The 26,640-nt window shown below is 44.0% G+C and overlaps 1 protein-coding gene across 4 annotated transcripts in view; it reads right to left on the reverse strand.

Moving 5' to 3' along the window:
- The window catches only part of plxna1b (plexin A1b), a 218,672-nt gene that overhangs the window by 127,219 nt on the left and 64,813 nt on the right, over positions 1 to 26,640 (reverse strand). The window lies entirely within an intron of this gene.

A 26,640-nucleotide genomic window follows, 5' to 3' on the forward strand; every position in this document is an offset into this window, starting at 1 on the left:
TCCTGGTTTCTCAAGTAGAGAGGAGGAGGCACATTCCTGCCATGACTGCTCTAATCCTGCCCTTCAGTACAACCCTCTACTGCCTCACCAACTACTTTGTGTGTGCTGGTGTATGCCTGCGAGTATGTTAATACCTCTGTATGTGTTAAAATACCTCTGTGTATCTATGCGCACACAAACACACACACTCTAGTGCGCTCCATGTGTCAAGGGGGAACTGGAAAGACATTGGCATAGCAACCTCATAACCAACAGTGTGCAGGGAGGTACGGAGAAAGAGAGGAGTGTGCTTATGTGTGTGTAGATGTGTATGTGTGTGTGTGTGTGTCTCAGTTCCACATTACAAGATAGTGTCAGGGAGAGAGAAAAAGCACGTGGGGAAAAATGAACTTTGGGTTTGAGTCAAAAACACCAAAATGTGCCTTGCTTTTGAGTTTAATGGTGATGTAGTATGTGATGTGTAGGTCTGCTGGGGTTTCTGCTGTTAGCTTAACACGGCTGGACTCTATTTGTGTTTGTCCAGGAGGCAGACCTCTGTTTTTCTTGGCACGAGGCTGAATGTAATGCCTTCTGCTGAGAGTCGAGGAGAGAGATGTATTGATGTATGAGGTTTAAGTTATTGATGCAGTGGATCTGGACAGGCTGAGGGGGCGGGTAGCTGTTTCAAAACTAAAAATATGCTTAAGTATGTACTGAATGTTACTTTGAGTGAACTTGAGGTGGTTCATTTTTGCGCACATCTTCACAAAATCAGAAATCCATGAAGAGTAGTGAAGAGAAGGTGGTTTGCAGACTGTGTTGATTAACAACAAATGTTTTTCAGCAGAGTTTGGATTTTTGCACACACACATATGCACTCAATAACACATGTAATGTAGCTTTGCTTTCTCACTTCCTTCAGTGGAAGTCTCCCAGTTCTCTTCTCCACCCAAGCAAAGACAACATTAGTTTCTGTCTGAAACCAAAAGCCTGACCCTGCAGTGTGGCAAGACAAAATATAACTATTCTCCTTCCCTGACTCAGCCTTCATCCCTCATTCCTTCATCCTCAGGTGAGACCACCCACTTTTCTTTGCCCAGATTGCTAACTCTTGTTTGGGGAGAAGCCAGAGGAAAGTCCCTGGCTTGGGTTCGGGCCTAGTGCGGGGAATCCACCCCTGAAACTGAGAAGAGAAAAAGGGAGAACTGGGAGGACTGCCACTGACGGGAACACAGATGAGAGTTAGAGTTGTGTTGCTTTCCCGCTTCCCCTAAACTCTTTCAACGCTTTTTCTTCCACTGCTTCATCTCTGTGTTGTTCATTCAGCATTATTCTCCTCTTTACATTTTTATATCTCACTCCATCTCTCAGCTCAGTTCCCATTTGCCTCCCTCTCTTCCTCCCTGCCCGCTCATTGCGCTCTCCTGGTGTGCTGTAATGGTCCACGGGGACGGTCTTGGCTGCTGCCGACCAACTACAACGAGCATGACTGATTTAAGAGCCAAAAGACTGGACTGGACAGAGAGCTGGAGAAAATGTGTGTGTGTATATCTGTGAAAGAGAGAGAGAGCTAAACAGAGGGAGAGAAAGTGAAAAGGAGTGAAGTCCAGTACAACTGAAGGATGAGAAAAAGAGACAGAGCTGCTACAGTCATCCACGGAAGGCAGGGAATAAGAGACCACACATAACTCAAACTGGACCCTATTAAAATACACTAAACACTACTCTACTTATGCCTGTGTGTGCGTGTGTGTGAGTGTGACAGAGGAAAGGGACATCTGTGGAGTATATGCAGTGACATTTAGCGGATGTGCTAGCCATGTGTGAAGCCACATGTGCACGCGCACACCGAGACATGACCTCGTCCCAGGTGGTTTAATCCCTTATAGTCGTGATATTACTCAATAAATGAGGCCAATGGAAAAGAAAAGAGGAAGATACATCTTTGACATTTTTTTAACCCTAGCCCCCTCTATTTTGAAATGTTAAAAATATTATCATTGCTCAATATCTGACCTTCCCTTTTCTGTTTTTTTTTTTTCACTGTTTGGGTCAACTAAGTCAGCATCTGCTGTGGTAACAGGTCATTTGTTGGTGCAAAGCTCCAACGAAACAGACCAAACACGACAATGACATAAGAGATGGAAAAACAGGAAACAAAACTGCAGTTAAGTACTGCATTAATAGCTAACACACAGGTAGACACATTTCCTGGTGTTGAATACCAGGTGTGCCACTAGTAAGGAGAGTCTTTCAGTATCCCTATCTGTCACGGCTGTTGTTTCTAACTTTATCTTGATTTCAGTCTCACTCATCCAGTCTCTTTTATGAAAGCACACCAGCACAGATTTCTGCTGACACAACTGTGTCAACAGTGTACACAAACTGCAGGGCTCAGGACTGCCCGAATGCCTGGGGAATGCCGGGCTGCACTGTGGTGCAGTGATTAGCATTGTTGCCTCACAGCAGGGGTGAGGGGTTTGACCACTGCGGTGGGGGAGCCCTTTGCATGTTCTCCCTGTGTCAGCCTGGCTTTTCTCTGGGTACTCCGGCTTCCTCCCATGATCCAAAGACATGCAGACAGGGTCAACTGGTGACTCTAAATGGGCCGTAGGTGTGAATGTGAGCATGAATGGTTGTCTGTCTCTATGTGTTAGCCCTGTGATAGTCTGGTGACCTGTCCAGGGTGTACCCCGCCCCTCGCCCAGTGTCAGCTCCAGCCCCCCTGCGACCCCTAACAGAACATGAGGCTACGGAAAATGAATGAATGAAAGTGAAATGCCACGTTGGACTAATAAATCTAGACAGACTTAAAGAACTTAAGAATTAAACACATTGTTTTTTTCCTTACTGAGGCTGATAATAGAAGAAGCTAAGAAGCAAGCCATCTTGTTTCCTTCTCATCTCTGTTGAGACTTGCATACGTGCAGTACCGATCAGTCACTTGCAAGAAAATGGCAGCAGGTAAAGACAGAATTTATGAGCTGAAGCACATGCAAGCAGTTCAACTGTCCTGGAAACAGGAGTTTTGTTGGGTGAGGTTTGAGGATGTGGCCGAAACTAAGACTAAACATGACAGTTAATTTAAGCATTTGTTGTTATATGATAACCACTAATATATAAACCAATTTATATGGGGGCAAGTAAAATTTACTAGGGCAGGTAGATTTCTAACCTCCTTGTTACATGACTAGGTGAGTGAAAAAAACATTACCACTGGACTCTGAAGTGGTGGTTGGAATGTGAGGAATGTGGTTTGTTTTGCTGTTTTAACACACCTGTCCACTCCTGGGCAGTCGCCACAAAAAGCAGCCGTATATGCAACTTTGTCCATTTCAAAAAGTTCGCCACAAAACATCCCTACCTGTAGTACCTGTTTACAGGAAGGGAAACCTTTGTGAGAGCTGATAAAAGTATAAAATTATTTCTTGTCTCCTGGCCAATGAGCGGAGGTGAATGCACAAAACCAGGAAGCGGATGTTGTCCCTCTGCCAATGAGCGGGGCTGAGTAATAAATCATTCACCCACTACATTCTACTCGATGAAAAGCGACCACGGGCATGCTGAACCAGATAGTGGGTACAGCTTTTCAGCCTCTAGGCCCAGATGGGTAGACGCATCAAATGCTTCTATATGTGGGCTGCAAGTTTGACTTGCTGCACTCAAATAACACCTATTAATACCTCCACTGCTCAACTCGAGCCACTTTACACTGCCTTATGTAACCGCAGGGTCACAGAGGGCATGGATAGAGATAGACTACGGTTGTGTACAGTGTGCACAAACACACAGGAATACACTCCTCTGCACATATATACTGCCACTCTCCGCTAACAGACAAACACACACACTTCAGGCATGCCATGGCAGTGCCTGAGCAGCTGGTTCGACCAGGTGGAGGACAGATGCCCCGCCTTTGGTTTGGCCCGTAGCCATAGTAACACAATGGGGCCCCGACCGATGGCTGTAGTCTCTGGGGAGAAGGTGGGGGTGGGTTTGGTTGACACCCAGAGCTATCCAGATGATACGGCCCACCCACGTTCGACCACATTCCTGCCAAATTATGACAATTAGAAGCTGTAATCGACGGCCTGTATGTTTCTGTGGGTTCATGTGGAGCTGAGCAGCAGTCACAATTAACAACAGCAAATCTGCCAACATCCAAATCAACAGGGACATTACAGAAAAACCAGGAAGTGATTGTTTCCAAACTTTGCAAGTTTTCATGAGTCTTTTGTTTCGAACAACATTTGTTTCCCACATGGAGACACTGTGTTTACATGATTTACAGTACACTAAACCATAACTAAAATATTATGTTGTAATGTGTTGAAAGAGCTGAACTTTCAGCAGTCCCACAGGCGCAAAGTACAAACAGTGAGAAGGGCAGCGCTGAAAAAAAAACAGGACAGAAAGAAAGAAACCAAGCAAGGATAAAAGGAGAAATGATGGAGGCTCAAGAAATGCTGAGTGATGAGTGTGAGACCTTTTTTTTTTAAATCAGAGGCTGCTGGCTGCCAGTTACTAACAGATAATGTGTGTGCTTGGTTTGTCTGTTTGAGTGAGACAGAGACAAAGGCAAACAGAGAGAAAAAGAAAGCAGAGTTTGTCTGAAGTGGTGGCCAGCTGGGTCAACTCTCATTCCTCTATGTCAGTGAGGGAGGACATGATGGAAGGAGAGAAGGGCTAAGATCCAGGAGGGAGGGGATGAAAGAATAACAGAAGAAAAGAATGATAGAAAGATAACAAACGCAGATGAAGACACTGACCATTAGTCACTTATTTTCAGGAAGAACATTAGGATACACTGTGAGTCTAGCCAGGAACACGAAGGAGTAACATTAAAGATAAATTTGTGCTCATCTCTGTTTTATTTCCCCAACCAGCAAATCTGTCCATCTCATCAGTGCATTATAAGCCAAAGTCAACTTGGACTGAGGAAAAACATAACAGAAGGTGATGGGGGAAATACTCACTCTCGAATACACTTCAACTTTAGTCACTTTAATTTTGCTGTGGCCAGACATTTGTGATTTTTCAAGGCCCTGATTTACTCGAAATCTGACACGAGCATGGACTCGGATGCATACAGGGTTAAGTTTATACTACACTGGGCATTTGCACATGACATTTTGCAATCTGAGAGAATGGCTCTAACTAGCACAAAAATCCAGATCTCTCAATTTTTCCTCTCTGCCTCTTTTCACCTAACCCTAACACGCCAGATGATTTGTTACACAGACACATCTGAGAGGCCGTCATTGGAAACTGTGAAGAAAAAGGCAGGCACTTTCAAATTAGTACGGGCAAATGATTGAACAATTCCTCTGTCTATCACCATCTATCACGGGCTAATATCAACCAAACAGGTCAAAGAAACTACCAGTGGGGTAAATAAAATTCTTGCCAAAGCCCGATGGGTGAAAAGTAAAAACATCTTTTCCAATGAGAAAAGCCTTTAGTGCCATTTTTTGTTCTTCTTTCAATGAGTAATTACTCTCCAGTTCTAATATAACTGATGCTAGGAGGAGTTCCCACTGTTGTTTGGAACTAATAGTTACCTCTCTGTGCCGTCACACACCCCTTAACCACCCCTGTAGCTGCCAGAGGCTCCGCACAGGACGCCAAGTGGTCCAAACCACTGGTGGTTCAGATACACACGCATTACTCGTAGCCTGACAAAACGCATTTCTGTGTGATATCGTGATCTCCGGATCCCACAAGTCTTATGTGATCTCGTGATATATTGAGAATCCAGCTGCTGTGCGAGGTAATTTTTCACCCAGACTAAAGCCCAGTGCTCACTCAACTGCTGAAAGTCAAAATATTCCGGCACACGCAAACACACACAGTGATGCCAGTGTAGCAGCATCACTTGATAAGAAATGGCATTGGCATCAGGATACTGTGTGCCACCATCAGCATCTAAGGAAATGCCTCTAGTATCTGTGTTTGTTTATATGTGTGTGTGTGTCCCTGACAAAGCAGCTTCTGACACATGTCACTGAGAATTAAATCTCGTCCTCTTCCTCTTCGCTCTGCTTTCTAACCATCTCTCTCGCTCTCCTCCTGCAGGGGCTTAAAATAAAGTTAAAATCAATGCTAGTGAGTTTTAAAAAAAAGAAGAAGAAGAAGTGGAAGCAAGTGAAGATTGTGTTAGAGTTAACGTGTGTTGGTTCTTCGACACACACACACACACATGGAAAATGCTAAACTAGTGAGAAGGCTTCCCCTGGACCAAAATAGGCGAGAGGAGAAGAAAGCACGGCAAAGTTTCCAGACAGTCAGCTGAGTGAGCGCACTGGACTGTCACAAGATTGCTTTTTATAGAAGTGCTCTTTATTGTGTCTCTTGCTGTCTGTCACTCTCTTTCTGTCCTTCTCGCTCACACACACACACACACACACACACACACACACACACACTCAAACATCTGCCAGCTTATCTTGCCCTTTCACTTCCTCTGGTCTCTCTCCCACTGCCCCACAGACAGAAACAGGAAGCGTGTATGAGGAGGGGAAGTTGTCAATATAGAAAACGGAGGAAATCCTTCGTCCTAGATTACTTTCTCTCACACATGTGTACAACCACAAACACACACACCACACACAGACAATTACTCCAACATGCAATCAAAGCGATAAGGCCGGTAATAGTAACACACACAGTGTCCACTCTCTTCCAGCTGTGTTGACTTGACGTGAAGTCCCGGACACATTAAGTATTCAGTCTGCCACACAGCCAATGTTGATTCCATAAAATGTGTAATTTGTGTGATTAGCTGAGGTTAAAATCAAAGTGAATTACAGTGGAATTAAACTGCCACAACGGCAAACAATCAGTTGTGTAAACACACAAATATAGCTTCAAAGTGCTAAAAAAGAACCAAGATGACGTACCAAACTCAGCATGGATGGCTATTACTCAGTCTCCCGTTCTCCTGCTTCCTGACTCATGTAAACACACACACAAACACACGTGCACACGTTACGAAACTGCAAAAACACAGTGCGCGCTAATAGATTCCTCAAAGGGGTAACCACACGTTGCTATTAGCTCATTATACACAGAAGGAGCCTGCATGCTCGCTCACTCACTCTCTCCACTCACAAACACAACCATTCACGTCCCAACAGACCGGACACACGCATGCACGCACACGCAAAACACACACAAACACACACGATTAAGCAGCAGCATGGGCGCTCAGCAGGATTTAGAGGACAATTAAAAAGCTCAATTAGACTTATATTCTTATTTCCAGAAATGAGCATGTTACAGATGGCGTGGCTCGCTCTTTGCGTTTTAAAACACACACATCTTGCTGGTTTCCTCCTGGGAGACAACACAGGGGAGCTGTAGAGAGGAGGGAGGGATTTGATGTAAATATGTCTAATGGCGCTGCGTTTGCCAGGCTGTTGAGATAAGTGCCCGATGAAAATGTATCCCACATCCTTAAAAAGCAATATTGCTGGTACTAATATGATATTGCATGTTTTCAAAACGCTTGTACGGCTTGAAATGACTTTGGTGATGTTTGCTTGCTCAGTGATTGGAGCATGAGACAGATTGTGTTTGTGTTGCTCCACAAACACATTCACACAACCTTGTTTTGTTCCCCATTTCCGTCATTTCCTCCCTGCAGCCTTAAACTATTTACAGTCCTCCCCATTCTCTGGGCCTTTTTTTCCAAGTTTCCCTCCTTGTATTTCTTTTCTCCCTCTTCCTCCTCAGTGCGTCGTTTCCAGTAAAACCAAGTATCACAGTTCCATTGTCTTCCTCTCCTGCATCCTCCCAAGTTTTCCGATGCCAAGTCTGTTGAGTCAGCCGCTGCATAAATCTACTGTTTGTGTGTGTACTTGGGTAAATTGCTCTTGGCCAGGTCACAAACTTTGCATAGACAATACCTTTCCATTCAGAAAAAAAAGTCACAAGACACACGCTCACACACAAACACACACATGCAAGAGGCAGATGGTCCAACCTGTAGGTTTTCCACGGCCCATTTGCAGAAGGGCAATGCTTCACTGTCCGCCCTAACTGGGCACACACACACACACACACACACACACACACACACACACACACACACACACACAGAAACACACACACTCGCTCACACATGCAGAGAGGGCAATAAATTCAAACCAGCACAATACAACCCCCGCAACGGACATGGTGGAAGCCACGGCGAATGCCAGAAAACCAGAGCAAGTCCCCGAGTTCATCGAGAGGTAAACTTGATTCACATTCACAGGAGGGCATGTGATGCTGTTCTCCAGTGATGAAGGAACTTGGCACCATTTGAAAGACTTTTTTTATTCTGCCATTCAAACTGTCAGCGTTTCCGACTGTTACAAGCTGAAAAACCTGATTTCAACAGCAGCTGGATTATTTTGATTGTTTTACTTTTGTTTGTCTCTCAAAGTCATTTGAGTTTAGCTGCTTATGGAAGATAATTCTAGCTTTCAATCAATAAGACAAAGAAAACAATAAGATGGGAAATCTGCGATTCCTGTGAGTCACAAGCAGTATCTAAAAAATGATCGGAGCTCTTTTCCTGTTATTGTGCATCACTTGTAGGTTGTAGAGTAAAGACTTAACAAAAAAAACAATAACACCCACTAACATCTGGCTTTTGTCTTTTACAATCGGCATTCATTCTCGGGACAAATGATTCTGTCACGGGTATTTATCTGCATTGATGGAAATATGACACCCAGGCGGAAACAATACGTTTTACCCCTTTTCCAGTGTGATGCGAGACATGCCGCCACATCTCCATCCAAGCAGTGTGCAAACATCATTCCAAATGGTACTAAGTTTGAGGGAGAGACTGAATAAGTGACTGATCAAGTCACATCACTTTTTCCACTGGCCTCCATGCTGCTTTCTGCCATTTACTAACCTGTTATCCAGCATGTCTGTGATGTCGAATGTGACACACCAGAGTGCTCATCCACTGCAGAGTCGTGTACACAGCTCTGGTCTACTGGCTCTGAGAAAAGAGGTTATCACCCATTTGTAGCAGGTTTTGCCGCGTTAAAAAACAAATCTGCACATATGCACTAATTTTGGTGGAAAATGTGTATTCAAAGGAAATGAGTTAGTGGGTCCCTGAAGAGCTGTGAAACATTACTGAGAAAATATCAGACAGTAAGCCCACCAATATCTCTCTCTAGCTGGAATTTCTTCCCTCTAATCTTTCCTCTTTTTCTCCTTCTTCCTCTCCTTCTCTTAAAGCTGATGTTTTTCTCTCCGTCTAGCGATGGTCAAATTATCAGCTAGCCAAGCCTTCTTAGCAGCTAATTGGTGGGTGTTACAGAGAGGTGCCCTCAATTTCCACCATCATCTTGCTTTATCACACTATTTCTTTTTCTCTCGCTACCAGCCCTAAAATCATATGGAAGATGGTTTGTTGCCCACAGCAGCCTGGGAGAAATAGGGATGAACACACACATATCCAGGCGTACACACTTCCATGCACTCGGGCACATGCAGAACAATTGGTGTTCACACACCCATGTAAGAACTGTGGCACGCACATGCACACACACACACACACACAGACACATGCAAACACACATACAGAGAGTGCTAACTCAGAGCTGGAGTTGAGAAGTCCCAGTGGGAAAAGCCACTTTCCGGAACATTTTACCCAATTTGCATTGCTCCTGGCTCCATCGCTTTCTCTGAGAAGAGGATATGGGAATGAAGAACAAGTCACAGGGTGTGGATATGTGTGTGTATGTGTGTGAGTCAAAGTAAGTGTCTCCAAAGAGTGTCATAACTAAGGGGTTGGAGAAAACATGCACGTCAGTTAAGTCAGCAGTGAGAAATATTCATCTTTTAATGCTTGAGAACAAAAAAAGCTTGTTCATGCATTTTAAAAACTGCGCACTCACTCGTTCAGCTACCCCATCCATCTATCCACACATCCAGTCATTCAATACTCCATTTATTTATCCCCAAACTGTTCCACTGAAGGACGCAAGTCAGGTTTGACAGTTAATGAAATTGGCTCTATATAAATGTGCTCTGTAAGAGAGTCCCTCCATGATAAATGTTATACACACATTAACACTCGCCGACTTCACAGACTTAACTGGAAGTGGATCAGAAGCCTGTAAACAAGCACAAACACACATTTTGGTGAACATCCAAGGTTTCATAACATCAGGACATGCCCTGTGTGGCTTTTACCAGTCTACTGAGGACCTTGCATTTCTGAAATGCCTCACACATACACACACACACACACACACTCACGCAGCAGGAGAGAGTGATGCAGGACCAATGCATTAGAGAGATGATGCAATGAGAGGAGTCAGAGCCGCGAGCAATCAGTCTGATTAAGTGTGTGTGTGTGTGTGTGTGTGTCGCCTTTCCTCTCATCTCCTTCTCCCCTGCTCCAGCTCTTCTCTGTGATCCCACACTCGCCTCCTCCTCAGAGGAACCAGGCTGTTTTTTTTCCAAAGGTTTGACATTATATCATCTGGTTAGATACACGTGGAAGTGCAAGTGTGACAAAATACAGCTGTCAATTCATCAGGGGACCCAGAGAGGGGGATGGTAGAGTAAGTGATGAGAGTGCCCAAGTTGTGAAGGAGCCACGTGATTACCCCTGCACAAACATGGACGATATTATATGAATATACAGCACAAAATATGTATGCTGAAAAATGAGGATCTGTTTGTACGATTTTGAAACAAATCACACTTGCATCTCAAATAAAGCATTCTGGGATATATATATAAAAAAAGGGCTGGATTGGAGATATGATTACATAACTGTTTTAATACACTATTTTGTTGCTCCCCAGACGCCACTGAAAGAAGAAGAGATTTTTCTTTTTAGGCATTGTGTGGACACCAAACTTTTAGCAAATTAACAACATTTTCAAATCAATTCACATTACTGTGGACAATATGTCTCACCTGATGTTTACTTTCTAGTCCTGGAGGTCACTAACAATTACAATCCTACCACTTTATCAGAAGGTCCAATCGAAAGCTAATTTCGCTTAAAGCCTGCCTCTTAACTCTAATCACCTAGAAGGACAAACAATAGTCAGGAGCTCCTGAGAGCTACCTTCAGATTAACTCACCTCAGGCCCTTTCCAATAACTCTAAGTGGCTTTGTGCCTTTAAAGTGCTCCTTGATTTTTAGTGATGGAAAAGTGAAATATATTCATGCAAAAAAAGGACATTTTTGATTTGTCTAATACAAAGGAATCTCAGTGTGATGAGTTTAGGAACAGGCACAACAATGATGTTAGAGTGTTGAGATGCAAGCACCAGTAGTATCATGTTATGTCATGGTAGCAGTCACATCAAGCCAAGTGGGAGCAATAGGGATTTTCCACTGGCCCTTTGGCCTCTAAGCAGGTTGTGGTAATGTCAGATGGCCTTTGTCATCATTATTCAGCATCAACATTTAGTGACGATTCAGCGACATGTTGAAATAGCCTCAACTGCAAATGCTTGATTAGCTTCAACTGCGTTTAACAAAAAAAAGGAAAGAGGGAAGAGAATGGCAAGCACTTGGTCTGCAGATGAAATGCAAGCCCTGCTTGCTGTTTGGAGCAAGAAGACCAAGCAGGCCGGAGGTGGCCATCCAGCTTACATTTATGCAGTCCAGAGAAAAAAATCAAAAACCCTTACAGTACAAGAAAGTTGTTAAGGACAGTAACACCAGCGGGAAAGACAGAAAAATGTTCCATTGGTTGATTCAAAACTACGAGCACATCATCAGTTACAGACTCACCTTCAAGCAGGTAGATCTGTGAAATGGAGACACAAAGCCATGTTGTGCTGACCCTAATGCTTTGACACTTCAAAGCTTAAATAGTTGCCAAGGTAACTAACATCAAAATCAGTATTTGAATGCTTTGTTTCTTGTTTTGTTTTTTCACCAGTAAACCTAGAGAAAACCGAGGTAGCAAGTGTCAGACAAGGATAAGGCCAGTGTCCTCACGCAGTAACTGACCCCACATCAAGCAATTAAACTGCCGTTAAACGGCTGTCCAATGAGGAAAAGGAACACCTGAGACAATTCGCGGACGATTTTCCAGGGCTAGAAACTGTAGGGAACCACCTGCCTTTTATCTATTGATGCAACCTGATCCACAGCGTTCCAGGTTATTAACAATTTGCGGAAACATTGCATGCAATAGTCCACCTTCCACCATCCCTTATCACTAAAGCTTCAAAGCCCCAGAAATGGTATTTGGAACAGCCCTAGCCAAGTCAAACCAAGTCAAATCAGGACAGCACATGTGTATGGAAAAGGACTATAAGAATACCAGCATGTAGAGTATTGTTAACAATTCAAGCAAGAAAACATATGCAGTACGTAAGTCAATGCAAATCAACATCATGCTCAAGACAAATCACTGCAGTAACATGATACAGTTCACAAAGAGTTGTGCATGTTCATACTTCACTTTGATAAAGTATTTCGGTGGACTACATCAAACAGAAATATGTACTTCTGCCATCTAAATTGCCTAGTATAGAAAGCACTGTGTATGTTACCTCACTAGGGGATCCTGTCAAGGATAGTCATATGTGTAATAAATGGCATTACGTTGTGACCCACAGCACTGATGTCAAATCCTATTGTGAGGTCGCTGACACACCCACACAGAGACAGTGTGGCAGAAGTCTCAGAAGGAAGGTGAGTCGGGCACAATTGCAGCTTTGCCAGTTACTGCACATGAACTTTATCTGGCTGCTTCTGCTGTCTCTCTAACACACTTCATTCCCAGCAGCAGCCTTGACCCTCTTGCCTCCTCTTCACTCCACTGCGTCACTAAATGCAGCCATTTTGGCTCCCGTAGGGCCCATGATAGAGCTTTGGTCGCCTCCCGGCCACATTCATACCACTGGGCCTGTAATGAAACTATGGATTTTCCATCCGAGTCCTGACACTAACTGCCTGTTTGTCGTGCATCCGGTGTCTGCTGCGCTATTCTGTACTGTATATATATAGAGGAGAGGAGAGGAGAGGAGAGAAAAGATTCCCCCTGCAACACCATTACTGTAATTCTTTTCACATTTTTCTGGAAGTGGTAATGGTTTGTCAGCTGAATAGCATAAACCCACTGCTGTATTGCCTTAGAGTCAAGAAATGTGAAGACATCTTTTGACTAAGAGGAAAAGAAGCTTAAAGGAAAAAAATCACTGTATGTAACATTATACTATTCAAACATCACATAATACTCACTTTTTATTAACTTTTTACGACCAAATTAGGAACATTTACATCATGTATAACGATTTTTCATCAAGTCAAAATTCTATGGTGTGGTTGTAAGCAAATGTAAAATCAAAGCAACAGAGACTGTAGACTGAATCCTGTTCGCAGCCACTGTGTTGTGCATGGCTGAGCATGTCCTCACAAACACAGAGCTCATCTGCAAGCGCACAAACACGAAGACAGAACGAACATGCCGAGGGAGTTAATGAGCGAGTGTGCTGTCTCTGCAGTTTCATCCCCCTCTCTCTCACACACATATTTCTGTCTCTTGCTCTCTCCCACTCTACCCAAACACACACATGCGCACATACACCCACACCCACACACACACACCCACACACACACACACACACACACACACACACACACACACACTGGGGTAAACATGACCTACAAGCCCACTTATTTCCAACCCCAGTTGAAACTGCATTCCCAGCACTGTAGCTGCTGCTGTATGCAGCTCTAACGTACAGCAACGTTGCAGCAACCCAGTTTCAATGTTGTGACTGTGTTCAAATCCCCTGACTGCACCACAAACATCAATGCTCCCTGTGACTCTCTTTCCCTCTCTCTCTCTCTCTCATCCTTCCTCTTCCTCACTATCACCAGCCGTGGCTGCCCTGACTACTGTTGCTATGGCAACCGAGGAGCAGGCCCAGCCACTGGGGGATTTGGAGACAACTTGGAGTAAAGACCCCTATGTTATTGGAGCCTTATTATTGGGGGTGTGCTTGTGTGTGCTCGGGTGTGACTGTGTTTATTGTTGTGTGCTCAAAACCCTCTGATATCTTCTGCACAATAATAAAACAGGTCTCTCGCCGGGGCGTCGGTGCAGTCGAAAGCCATACCCTCGCCGCGGCATGGGAGGACAAATACAATTTAGAGGGAACAATGAAAGCCAAAGGTATACTCATATTTAACGTCAGGCTCCGTCATTGATTTAACTACAAGGGAATACAATGGAGGGGCAACTGAGTGAAAGAAGGAGGAGAAAACAGAAGGGAAAGGAGGAGTGAAACATACTGAGGGAGAAGCCCATGCACTCATTTCCCTCACATTCTCCCCCTCCTTCTCCGATACACACCCTCTGTGCTGGCCCTATCCATTCCAAGGTTATCAGTAATCCAATAGGCTTCCCTGGATGCAGGCAGTTTTCCAGAGACACGGCCAATATCCTGAAAGCAGAAACATCCGGAAGGAATTCCTACCAAGTGACATAGCGTTCTCTCTCTTCCTGTCTTTCTCTATGACAGGATGAAGGGGTTCCTTCCGTCCTCGGCTATTTCTTTCATCTGTTCCGCCCATTTCTTTTTTGTCTCTGGGACATTTTGGCGTTTCATATTCAAGCATCAGAGCATAGTCACACACGGAATACGTGCGGACTTGCTCGACATGAATACGGGTGCATAAAGGCGTGAACGCCCCCACACTGACTGGCGATCAAGTCTTAAAAACAGCCTCACTGCCACACTACCAAGATTGTCAACCATATTCGCTCAGATCATGCACACACACTCGTAAACACACACAAACCGTGGTTTAAGTGAGAGGGTCTGGTGTTATTTCTGGGCCACTAGTTCCCTGCCAGTGACCCATAAATAGACAGCACAAGGCTCTTATGGATGATAACACATAGCTCGGCGTCCTTAGGCTGAAGCTTGGAGCGAACACAGGCTGAAGACGCAGCATCAGACAGCGGGGTGGGGTTACATGGACTCAAGCTCAGTCCTTAAGTAATGACAAATAACTCCACAGAAATCTATTGAAATCCACTGAGGAGGATTTTAGCTTGTTTACACAGCAAGAAAGTGGTCCATAAAGTATTTACATGCTGCTTTTACAGGATCATATAATGACCACTGTACTGTAATGTATGGTGTCCTTGCAAGCACAATCTGCTACCGCAGTTTGGTGCATGTCTTTGCGTGTATACGTACACGTTCTCATGTTTCCTGCCTGTTTCTCCTGTTGTTTTGGCCTATGTACTTGCTAATTAGTGCATGCGTGTAAATGTGTGTGTGTGTGTGTGTGTGTGTGTGTGTGTGTGTGTGTGTGTGTGTGTGTGTGCGTGTGTGTGTATGTGTATGCAGCCTCTCTCAGGGGACCCTGTTTGCGGTGCTTTAATTAGCTTAATCCACCAGCAACACATGGATGCAGGAGCAGAGAAGGAGAGGGGTGTCATGATGGTTGGGAGGGAGAGGTGGCAGAGAGGGAAGGGTAGACGGAGGAGAATATCTCTCCCCTTGCCATTTGTGACTACTCCTCCTCCAACGCACACACAGACACACACACACACACACACACACACACACACACACACACACACACACACACATTCCATCTTGGCTCTTGGCAGTGTCAGTAGCTGGCCAGTACATTGTATAACCCACAGGGAGGAGGAAACTGTCTCCGAAATGGCCACATGTGCTGTCGGAGGCCAACTAAACCATTTCCAGGGAGACGCCGCATTCAAACAGTAGCCAGGCTAAATGACCAATTAAATATAATAGTGATGGCTTAATTGGTGTTAGCCAATTTAGAGTGGCACTGTGCAATTAAGGTTATAGAGAAGGTATGGAGGAGACTGTGGGGAGCTTCTGTGTGTACCTTGGTGTGCTAATTCAGCAACCCAAACCAGTATTTGTGGCCAAGATCATTTTATGGGGGAGATGGTTTGGAGAAAGGAGGGTGGTGGGGGAGGGGGGTGTAAAGTAGGTAGTTGAAGTGAGAATAAGAGGGGAGGAGATGGAGAAAAAGACTGGGTTGGGAGAGAGTGGGTGGGGAGCAAAGGAGGGAGTGAAGGAGAAGACTGGAGGAGGGAGGGAAAGAAAGAAGATGCACAAACAAATGCTAGCCTTGGGAATAGATGCAATCAGCTCAGTCAGTCAGCTAATGACTAATTCCATGGAGAAAAGGAGAGGAGCAGAAAGAGAGTAGCAATGGTGTGAGTAAATCAAAGAGAGAAAAACAGAGGGGCTGAGTGAAAGAGACTGGAACTGAAGGGGGAACAAGAGACAGACAGGGAGAAGAGAGATGGATGCATACATGACTAATTAAAGACTCCATCAGTTTGAAACATTTGGACCAAAGGAAAGGATGGATAAATATTTTACCATGAAGAGGAGATGATGAGCTCTCTGTCTTTCAGACTTAAGAGACTCTGGATGGAGGAGTGGAGAGGAGAAGGAGGAATGCGGGGAAATAGAAAAGAGAGAGCCGGAGAAAAAGAAATAACCCTCTGTGAGAAAGTGAATAACACTCTGTGCCCAGTGAGCCTCCTTTTAAATGCCTAATTCTTCATTTTTAAGAGCTTAGCAGATGGAAATGGTAAAGCCACAAGGTCAGCTGCACCAATAATGGAGCCATTAGCTGTTTCTCTGCTAGCTCCGCTAACACTAAAAACAAGAACCTAAGCCACTGCTGGAACAAGTTTCTCTGCTTAATTAGCACTAAATGAAACCTCAACTCGATAATTAGAGTGGACTTGGTGCCCTGCACACAAAGAACTAATAACAAACCAGCCAAAGAAACTGAAGTGAGTTCACTTTAGCCAACTGTTACGCTAAAAGATTAGCCAGAGGGTATTAGACCAGCATGGGGGATTGGCTTTCTGCTTGGCTATCACCAACTCTTATGCTAACAGGATTAGCCACAGGGTCAGTGCAATATGGCTAGCAGTGGTCAGGAGGCAAGCAGGCTAAAGGCGGGCAGGCTGGGGGCAAGTTACCAAGCCAGCTAACATTATGAAAAGGCTTTGGGCTGAAGCTTTTCCCTCTGGGCAACGCAGGGCGGGGGGGTAATTAGTTAGACGGTGGGAGATGCCACCATGCTGTGTGAGACGGATGAACACAGGGAGCTGTTGCATTTGGAGTTGTTTGTGTGGACATATCTCAAGGGTGTGTGTGTGTGTGTGTGTGTATATGAGAAAGAGAGGACAAACTCTATGCCCAGCTTCAACGCTGTGACCCTGAAATGCTCCCAAAGCACATGATAACCATGTGAGGACACACTTGTAACAACAAACAAAAAATAATTCCAGTGATCGCATTTTCTGCCAACCAATCAAACAATGTATGCAAATGTATGCCGGTGAGCATAGATGTGTATTTGTTTCTATACACACAAATGTTAATCATCTTAGCGTCACTAAACCAGAGGAACTAATCAAAAACAATCTATTAAGAATCTATTAGCTTGGCAATGGGTAATCTGATAAGCCCGCTACAGTCGCTTCCCATAGGAGAGTGTGCATGTGCATCTAGTGCTGTCTGCATTCTTCACAGCAGATTAGCTAATTTGATAGTAACTCACATATTAACACTCATTTACACTCGTCATTTGGTATAATGAAGATGAAGAAGCTCCTCACATCCTGTTATTTACAGAGATTTAAGAGAAGGTGCTGCGTCTTACTCTGTTATATGTCCTACTTCTATGCAAGAGTATCTCTGTTAACAGCTGATCATTCCTGCCACTTTATGGCTGAAGGGTTATGTAGCTTCCAAGTGTGGTTGTTAAGGGCTTGTGGAGAGCTGTACAGCCATTTGAAGACAGTCCTCTCCAAGCCAAGGCATATACTGTGTGTTCTGCTGGGCTTAATTGCAAGGAAACGAGTGTGCGAGACGTTGTGCGAGCGCGTGCGCGCCTGTATGTAAGATACAGCCACTGTGGGCCAAAGGTAATCTATGCCCGCTGTGCCACTCATGCCTAACCCTCTGGACACTGTGCTGCCGTCCAAAGTGCCCCAGTGTGTGTCCAAGTTTGTATATACCTGCATGAATGTGCTCATGTTGGGCTTGTTAGCTTGAGATATGACATCCCTTCTGGTGTCAGCATATGTGTGTATGTGTGCATGTGTGTGTGTGGGTGTCTTGCCAGAAGTGAGTGTGCCCATGGAGCCTTGGCACTGTGCCATCCACCAGGTGTGCTGTTGGCTGAATCAGTTGGCATGGACAGAGCTATGCCAGGACTCTAAATCCTCTACCCACAACTACGGATGGGATGATATCCAATTTTATTGTGGATTGTGATTAAAACCACAATACTCACAATACTCACAATACTCACAATAATTTGATCTTGGTGAATTTACATGATCAAGGTAATCCTGAATATGGTGTCCAGCAGCACCCAAAGTTACTCTGCAACAACAGGCTGCATATTTAAAGAAAAGCAAAAGGTCCAAATCAAGCATTGGCATATTTTTTATTAAAATATTTGATGCCATTTTAAACAGTGAAAAAAAAAAAGGCTTTTAAGATTGTTTTTTGTGGTGTGTCCTATCTGTAATGCAATTATATTTTGGCTAGGATAATCATGACATTATATTTTCATATTATGCCATGCCTACCAACAATTTCCCTTATCCAGTCATATGCTCAGTATTTCCCAAACTCCTGCATTTTTGCCAGTTTGTAAAAGGATGGGTTGATAGTTTTGCTGTTGTTAAACATGGTCCCCAATCAATCAATAAATCAATATGTTTGCAGTTTTCCAACAGCATGAAACATACAAAAAATGGATATCTTTGGCCGATAAGAAATGTACTTAAAGCATATTCCCTACCTCATATTGTTATGCTACAAAAGTAAATGGTATGTAACTTTGCACATATATATGATACGAAAAGTAGAAATTCTATGGAGATGACCTAGAAACAGACTGGCCTTGTCCTCACTTGGATCATGTGAGCATCCCAGCTTGCATCCAGACTCTTCTAATCTTCCCTTAAAAATGGATTCTTGCATGCTACATGTATTATTCATCTGCATTGCTCTTTCTTTTCCCTCTGTCTCCTTTTCTACCAGCTTTCTTTCCCTCTCTCATCTACTCCTCACTTTGCCTCATTAACCCCTGCTAGTAGTGAATTAGGATGGAAACGCCGAGGTAGTGAATGAGTGCCGTGCGGCACAGTCACACGCTGTTGGACCGGGCTGAAATGCATTAGTGCTGAGATTATCAAGGGCTGAACTGCTCTCATCAATGGCATTAGCTAACATAGGAGCACACTCTAACTTATCCGTTGCTTTAAAAGTGATTTGCTTTGAGCATTTTGCAGTGCACCGGTGAAATTACTGGGTAATATTTGGCACTGAGTTTAAGATGAGACATTTGTTAAGATTTGCATTTAAGTACAATCAAATTGCAGTAATTCATAGTTTCCCTTAAACTATCGCCAGTGTTTAGTAAGGTAGGGAATATGGATCATTAAGGCTCTTATAGGATGAAGGTGTGAAGTTTGAGACACTGGTTTAATGAGACTGCCTGGGTGGATTTGTGCGTGTGTGTGTGTGTGTGTGTGAGTGTGGGAGATTGGGAGGCATTAAATCTTTTAACAAGACCCCTCATTACTGTCTACCCTCACAACCTAAGTGTTACAACCCATTTTCCAAGATGTGAAAGTATTTGTGTGTATGCAAGACAGCGCACACACATTTACATGCAAACTTCTAACATATATGTACATTCCAATGCCTGTACCCTATGTGTGTGTGTCTGTGTGTGTGTGTGAGCGCAGGCTCTGCCCTTCTCTTTAATGAGAGAAAATGATTAGAGAAAAATAGAGATCACTACATCTCAACGCGTGCACACACTCACACACACACAACACTCAACTATTATCAGCGAGAGGAATCTTTGATCACAGAAGGAGACAGACAGGCAGACAGAGCGGAAAGAGAATATGTGAGCAGCAGATGAAACGGAGAAAATGAGAGAGAGAACAGAAGCGGAGAGGCGACGTGAAGAAGCAATGGATGATTCCTTTTACTAATTCATAACTGTAGTTTTACAGTGGCTGTTTGAGTTAGAATGAGAGTTATGGATGCCTTTTAGACATTCTTTAAGCTTATAATATCCAACAATCTATATGGCTGTTTCCCCTCACGCTGATAAAAGCAGAGGTGGCAGCACCTAGGGCCTGAAGTCACACCTGCATCTTACATTCACTGTGGGAAACTCTGCTTCCTCCAAGGCTTGAGTGTGTCTTTGTGTATAATGCATCTGTATGAGACTCCACAGGAAGATGGTGTGTACTTTCATAGGGCCTTCACACACTAAGACAATGGTCAGCCATTGGTCAATGTCAGGCTGTTGGTGGACATCTGTCAGCCTTGTTTTTGCAATGTGTCTCGCACCACTGGTACTAGTTGGCCCTTGTCTTTTTTTAGAGCCAATTTAGCATGTTGAACTACCATCCTGAATCAGACCCGATGGTCTTCCGGTTTCCCTTTTTTCTCTGTGGTGTGTTCAGATGCAACATTTTGGCCCATCACAGGTGACGTAAGGTGACGCAACAGTCAGCGTTCGTCGCCACAAGTCCTTTGATTTCAGTTTGATGTGTCTGGACCTTAAGTTAGGTGCAGGTAACTGCACAAAAGGACATGTCAATAGATGGGAAATGACGAGACATAACAGATATCCACGTTTCATCAGGACACACATATATGGAGACACGCTCATTCTCAAAACCTGACGAATATGCAGAGTTTCCTTCACAGATCTACACACATGGACTGTAAGCCAGCCGTTGTCCTCCTGTGGAAGCCCTGTACGCCGGAGTCGCTCTGGGTAGGACAGCACAGGCTAGAAACCATACATCGTACTCTATATGGGAAGCTAGCCGCCCGGCTAGTTCATTTGATTAAGTTGATTTCATGCTAGGTTGCATGCTAAGAGAGGGTACTTGTGGTGAGAAAGAGAAAGATATACTGTATATGCTCGGCTTGTCACACTCACATTATGGCTTAACGGGGCTGTATGTAATCGGAAAATGCCATTTAAACCTTGCGCTGTCAGGAGAGGGAAGAAACCGCTGCAGAAAAGACACATTCTGCTGTTAATTTGGGAACATCCTGATGACACTGGATGACTGATGGTGCACTGGGAAAGAGCTAAATTAAGTGGAAAAACTCAGTGTTAAATGCAAAGTGTAAATGATCTGTTTTGTCTTGAGCGCCCGTTCTTAACTTCGATTCCCTCTACCGTATCTGATCCCTTTCATCGTTCCCCGCATCTCCATTTCCCCCCATCTCTTTCTCATCCGTTCTGCGTTTGTATGTGACCGCATGCAGTTGTGTGAACTAATGACCGAGGGCTACCAAACGTCTGCACAGAGCCAGCCTCTGTGCTGCTGCCCGGGCCATGCAACTCGTGGCGCGGCTGGCTGAGCCAAATGATGACACAAACCACACACACACACAAGCAGGTCACTGTGCCATATTTTCCGATGGAGATTTTCAGTTTAGGATCTTATCAAGCAGAAAGATAACACACATATCGAGACAGTGGGACTAAGTGTTAACACACACACACACACACACACACACACACACACACTTCATCTCTCATCCCACCAACCTGACTACATTTACCAGTCAAATATTATGGTGTGTTTCACAGTGTGTTTATTTGTCCCTTTTTGGGTGGAGGACCCGTCTGTGAAGGCTGGGAAGCAGACATTTAAATGCAAACCACAAACACACGTGCCCACACACACATACACATACACATGGGGGAGTTTGACAGGGCAGCATTATGCACCAGTGGAATAACAATCATCAGTCAATTAGGCTGTGACATGGTCTCTTGATGGTGACACCGGCAGTCCCAGTGGAATACATCAGTGACTCCACACAGCAATATACACATACGAACGACAAACTGTCACTTGTTATTAACCCCTAGAATGCCACGTGGCCGGTGTAGTTACTACAAAAACATGTAAGAGGTGACATTAAACATGCACCAAAAAAGATTTAATGGTCAACTAGCAGCAGAAAATATTTCCTCCATTTGTCAGATTCTTATTTTTATTCAATTTCTCTTGCCTATTTTTTACTAATAGTCGCAACAGCTTTTGATTAAATAAAACTAGCGAGCAGACTCAAAGAATCTGATGTCAAGAGTTCATAAAAACCAACTGTCTTGGGCCAAGTCCACACGGACATGGATATTTTTGAAGACTGGGCTTTATCTCCTCCTTACTAGAAAAATTTCCATCCACACAAACGCTGTAATAAATAAAATCTCTGTCCAAATAAAAACGCACAAACACAACTAAAGCACTGTCAAGAGCATGCCAAACCAACAGGCAGGCGATATTGCTGTAACCCTAAACTTGGGCTGTACCCATCCAAGAAATTATGTCAGTCGAATAAGATTTGGCCATTTTATACAAATATTCACCGTTTTATTTTTTCATATAAAGTTTCAAAGTTTAGGCAGGCTCAGCAGGACATTCAGTGTGACAGTGGCTCTCATGTAATATGTAAAAAAAAAACTAACTACGCTAACAATGGATCAGAACTGTGCAATAGCACTTTTTGCTGTGTGTCATGTTAAGTATCTGTGGGCTGTAAATTCACCACTTCAAAGCAGAAGAGAGAAGATAATGTTATCTCAAAGCCTTACAGTGGAAGTTTCTATCCCTCTGTGCCACTGCATCACATTCGCGTAAGAGTCAAGAACACTCACTCCGCAGCAAAATCTGGGAACCAAAATGTCCCCAGAAGTACATGCACAGCACACTGACTAGCTGCTCAACTTGAAGCAGTTTTACTAGGGGGTCTCTGACTGATAATTTGAATCTTGACTTTCAAGGGGCATCTCTACCCTAAACCCAAGCAAATAAGAAGAAGGTAAAGATGCTGGCCATTCAGAGGCCTGTAAAAAACTATTTAACCAGAAGGCTACCTGTAGGTGGACCCTTCATTATGCAATCTCATGTCTCTGTTTCTCAATGTAGTGGTGAGTAACTGTACATTTATGTGTAATCTTTTAAAAGGTCCTGTTAGTGTCCATTGCACGAAGGGTCGGCTCATTTGTGAAGTCTCACAAAGGAGATAGTGGCGCACACTCTGATGACACGACAAGGCAAAAACTCAATTTTCCCTGGGTGGTCTACCCTGATTTTCAGTGACGTAAAATGCAGTTTGCATATGGACAAAATATATACCTGTAAAGATGTGTAATAGGCCTTTAAGAGGCCATCTGTATGTGGCAGCTATTATGTATCCTTCCTGGCACTTGATGCTTAGATTGTAGCTGCTTGGCTGATGCTGTCATCCTCTCATCTTTTAAGATGACAGAGCTGATAGGGGTTGATGTTCTTGCTTAAGGACACCTTAACAGAACCAATGCTAATTAGTTTACAGAAACACTTTGGCTGGTGCAAAGGTCAATCATATTATCTTCTGTTTGAGACATTCTCACTTACCAACAGGCACTCCGCTGCCTTCAGCTTAAACTTAACTTAGCATATCTTTAATTCATATTAAAACTAACTTTTCCGGAACGTTTTGTTTTTCTTACACGGGTCATTACAGTCTTATGTTGGACCTGTATTTTCCTGCTGCTGTTAGAAGTCTCGAGTTTGCCTCATTGACGCTCCAAACAGATGAATGGGAATTGGACGGCGACTTCCCAGCGCACCCACCTGAGCCTGGCACAGCCACAATGGGCGCACAGCGGGCACTGAGGGCTCCTACCACCTGGCACACTGGCCACATACGCACAGCAGATGGCGCGAATCGGCCCCCCGATGGAGGGCGCAGCTGAGGAATCCTAACGTGTGTTTGTGTGTAAATGTCTGTGTGTGCAGTTTCAAAAACATGCTCTTACAATAGGTATTGGATTATCGACTGGGATCCTCTCCTTTGTCTGGCGTCCTCAGACCACCTATTGAGATTGTCCATGTGTGTGCAAGTGTGCGTGGGTCATGGTAAATGCCCTTTCATTGTCGATGATCAACAGTGCCTTAAAGTGCAGAAGTGGCCAAGAGAGTCACGACAGTTTCACTTGAATGTCCATCTGCTGAGTGCTCTACTGCACAGACTGCAGCAGCTTAGTTATGGTGTGTCTTTGGACGGGAAGACATAAAAGGGAGAGAGTGAGTCATGATACAGTATGTAAAGCTGGCGTGCTGACAGATGAACAGGGACACAGGATGACCAATGACAGGCCGAGCCAAGCAGACAGAAATAATGAAACAGTCAAATGGAATGGAAGCTTTTAATCCTAAATATTAAGTGCAGCGAACGGCCAGTCCGCCGCTGTGTCCTTGACCGCAGCGGTATCCAGATGACCGCTGGAATTAGTTAATCACACCAGTGGACGTCACCTCTCCTCATCACTTCCTTCTCTCCTCCACGCTCTCCCGCTCTTCTCTCTATCTGCTCCATCTTCATATCTCTCTCCCTTCCTCTCCCCTGTATCGCTCCCATCTTTGTCCCATCAAGCCAGGACTCATTAGTTAAAGCTTCCCCTGTGTGTGTGTGCGTGCGTGAGAGAGATTGTGTGTGTGGCCAACAGAGCACAGAGGGACTTCATTAGTGCATTATACACGTTGTTTGTGCCACTGTCTTGTTGCTCTGGACAACCTTGAGCATTACAGTTGGTTAAAAATAAACTCAGAGTAGATAATGCAAGATATCAAAGCACTTCAAGTCCAGCCAAATGACGAATGAAGAGTCGCTTCAGGTAAAATATTGCTACTTTAAACAGAAACATCTTCCAGGACCCCCGACAAAGAACAGATCTATTTGGCACAAACTGATTGTTTATTTTTATCTATATAGCTATGATAATAAAAGAAGTACCTGCAACACGGTGCTTTGGCTTCTTTTAAATTCTGTCAATCCTTCTCTCAAAGTAAGACAGAAAAAACTAGAAGGCTGTCTCCTTTAAGCACAGTCATCCATCCTGCCTATATTCCCCCCCCCACCCCACCCTCAGGCATGGCTATATAAACAGCATTCAGTGCTAGTGCTCTCCAGAGGAAAGTGAAAGAACAGGAGCGCGCTCCATCACGGCATCATGGTCTGCATGCACTCCCACAAAACTGTCAAAAGCTCAAAACACACTCATGGAGAAACAGATCCTGATGACTCAACCTCTTCTTTTACTGATAAGACGATAAGCACATATAAAATCATTTATAGAAACCCATAAAAACACAGAGAATGCCTGCCAGATCAGTGAGGAAGAATCTGTTATCACATGCCACTAATTCAGTTGCTCTTTTTTCATTTTCTTAATCATCTGTCTCTTTATTACTTTGCCTTTTTTTCTTTCTTTCTCCCCAACCATCAATTTTTTTTGGCAGTGCTGTGAGTCTCTGTGTGAAGGCGTGTGTGCCCAAATGTCAGGTTTTAGATATTGTTCCCTCTATACACATTGAATATTTTCCAAGACCAGATTTCTTGTTGTTTTCGGGTTTTCTGTCTGAAACAGAAGGCAGCCAAAAGAACTGCAGGCTCCTTGGCTCTGCTGTTACACACACACACACACAACAACAACAAACACGTATTAAAGTAACATACCTCAGCAACCTGCTGTAGCATTGCTTTCTCAGGTGATGTTCCTCACACACACAAACACACCTCAGCCAACGTGCAAAGCAGCGCAGAAGAAAAGACGTGATGATAGCGACATAAAAAAAGGGACTACTGCCAAGCTAAGTGAATGGGTGTCACTTTGACAAATGCACAGCGCTGAATCTTAGTCAACACTGTATTGTTTGTTGTCTCTTGCTCGCTCATAAACACACACACACACACACACACACACACAAATCCATGCCATCACAAGCATACACATTATTATGCGTACTGTGAGTGACAAACACACAAACACTGCGTGCATACATAAACACGCATTAAAAGCACACAAACACACAGGCTGATTATACATTCATAATATTGAATGGATGACAGGTCTTGAGCAGTGCGGCGGGAAACAGGGTGAATTCTAATGAGCTACCATTTACCCCGAGAGCTCTGTCGTCCATAGACTGGATACACACACACACACACACACACACACACACATAGACGCAAAGACGTGACACATAGTAACGAATACCCCGGCTGCACACACAAGCATGTTACACAGATAGAATTGTAATTATGGCACATTGTAAGCGCGTACATCTTACATACAATCACCATGTCAACCAGGAATAAATTCAAACCAACTGTCACTCTGTTACATCAATTTACAGACAATAAGGTTTCATCTGAGAGCTGTCTCAATGCTGCATCAACATCAACAACAGCTGCATCAGTGTGGTCAAAATCTGTATATGATGTTGACACAAACCTCAAAATGCTAATGTGCAAATTATACTGAACGGACAACACAAATTACCCAACGTTTTTACTTTCAAGACAAGCCGACATCAGCTCGTGACAGATTACTTTATATGGACATCTGCTGCAGGCGCACTACTGCAAGAGTTTACATTACATTACATACACTGCTACATGTAGCTACATGCTAACATCAAGGAAACATGAAGTCTTGGTTGCTGACATTTAAATTTCCCCTCTGATTTTGGATCATATTCCTGTTGAAACGTGTTCTGAGGCTTTTATTGGTGAATTTTCATGGTACAAAGTGCC

This window comes from Epinephelus lanceolatus, chromosome 1 (genome assembly GCF_041903045.1).
Source record: "Epinephelus lanceolatus isolate andai-2023 chromosome 1, ASM4190304v1, whole genome shotgun sequence".
Taxonomy (NCBI): Eukaryota; Metazoa; Chordata; class Actinopteri; order Perciformes; family Serranidae; genus Epinephelus; species Epinephelus lanceolatus.